Raw genomic sequence first — 1,827 nt, 5'->3', positions numbered from 1 at the left:
TGGGATCTGGAGCCCTACATCTTCTCCCTTGCCCAGAGGTCCTTCAGCCGGGTGGTGCTGGGCTTGTCTCAAGGGGGGATGCTGCAGAGGCAGCAAGGGGCAGGGAGTGTGTGTGCCCGGGGCAGCTGGGGAGGGGAAGGAAGCCAAATTCAGGGAACAGTGGCTCTAGCATGGTGCAGGCAGCAGTGTGGGTAAGGCAAGCACATCTCTAGCCCAGCCAGGGACAGGGATGGAGGCAGAGCAAAGGGATGGAGAAAGAGCGTGGAGTTCTGTGAAAAATGTCCTGGTGTCCCAGGAGGCTGGACATGGTGTGCCTCTGCCCTTTAGGCATATAATTACCCCAAAATAAGCAGTGCAGGCTGCAGGCAGGGCAGGTTTCTCCCCTCGTTCTTGCCACCCTATGTCCCTGTCCTGAGCATTTGGGATGCCTCGACCCATGCACAGAGAACAAGGAAGCTTTACCATGTCCCCATGACTTCAGCCTCACACGTTCAGTGCAAAGGAAGACCCAAGGAGAGGTGAGAGATAGCACAGGGAAGCCCTGAGCACAGCTTGCTCCAACCACAGCAGTACATGTGTGCGCACACACAGAGTCCCCCACGCACACGTACGCACACGCGTTCGCACACTCTTAATGACACCATCATATTTCATTCCTGTCTTGGGGGAAAAACCAAATGATCCAAATTCAAACACAAACAGAAACTTCTGCTAATGAACGAATTGCTGAACTACAGCGCAGCAGAGATTTGGAGGGTTAAAATGTTTGGGATTAATTAACTGATTAATTAAGCCCTCCCATCAACCTCCATCCCCACAGCCCTGCTATGGCAGGAGGGCTGCACTGGGAGCGCGTGATCCACGTCAGCACGGTGCAGGGATGCTGGGGGAAGGTGCTTGGCAAGGGAATGCCCTATACGTCTTTGGGATTGTGGGGTTTTTGGTGTTCGGAGCTGGGTTTTTGAATCCTGCTGCGGCTGGTGGGAAAAATAAAAAGCCCTTTGTCTTTAGCTTCATCTCCCGTCATTGTGGACCCACAAAACCAGCACAAAACTCTCCATGTTGTGGGGTCACCTGCCTGATTTCCATGCTGGGTTTGGAAGGAGTCTGTCCTTCATCTGGTTGCTGGGTGCTAGTGAAGTCTTCAAGAGCACGGGGTGACAGCACCTTAGTCTATCTCACAGGTTTTTATTTTCCTGGGTGCAAACACCGAAAGGGAAGTGGCAACCAGAACTCAAACCACTGCTGCTCCACAGCTTCATGCTAAAAATAAGGCACCAGGCTATTGCATCCACCAAATTCTTCCCCGCCTTCTGGTCTATAGAAGCGTGGTGTGGCTATGTGTAGCACTGGCACCTTTGGGATACGTGGTGCTTGCATTAAAGCCCCAGCTCCTGGGTTCTGTGGTCCCATGGAGGCTCTGCTTTCAGAGGAAAACAAATGTGTTAATAGCCAAAATGACAGAAAGGAAGAATTAAGATTAGAGTACGAGTGTACCTAAACAGAATGAGTCGACCAATTGTGTGTATGAATTTCTTACAGAGGAAAATGCATTTTTTCTTCAACATCCAACATCTCCAACAAATGTAGTTATCCCAGCATCAAGACTAGTTCATGGAAAATATTTTCATTGGTACAGGTTTCTTAATATTCTGATCAGGAAAGCCAAAGCAACAGTACAAATCATGCCAGCTCGAAATTCCCAGGCAAAGCAGCAGTCTTCATTTTAAAATGTGACACATCCCGAATCACACCATCACACCTCCACTGGCCAAGCAGAGGTTTTTTTTTTTTTTTTTTTTTTTTTTTTTTTTTTTTTTTTTTTTT

The 1,827-nt window shown here is 48.9% G+C and overlaps 1 long non-coding RNA gene across 1 annotated transcript in view; it reads right to left on the bottom strand.

Annotated features, from left to right (window-relative positions):
* Nucleotides 1-738: 738 nt before the first annotated feature.
* LOC118169384 overlaps nucleotides 739-1,827 on the bottom strand; it is a 1,939-nt gene continuing 850 nt past the window's right edge. Inside the window, exon 2 of the long non-coding RNA XR_004752059.1 lies at nucleotides 739-1,420. This is a non-coding gene — a long non-coding RNA (uncharacterized LOC118169384). The remainder of the gene's footprint in view (nucleotides 1,421-1,827) is intronic.

The sequence above is a fragment of the Oxyura jamaicensis genome, chromosome 6 (genome assembly GCF_011077185.1).
Source record: "Oxyura jamaicensis isolate SHBP4307 breed ruddy duck chromosome 6, BPBGC_Ojam_1.0, whole genome shotgun sequence".
NCBI classification, from domain to species: Eukaryota; Metazoa; Chordata; class Aves; order Anseriformes; family Anatidae; genus Oxyura; species Oxyura jamaicensis.
This window is presented reverse-complemented; position numbering and strand designations above follow the sequence as displayed.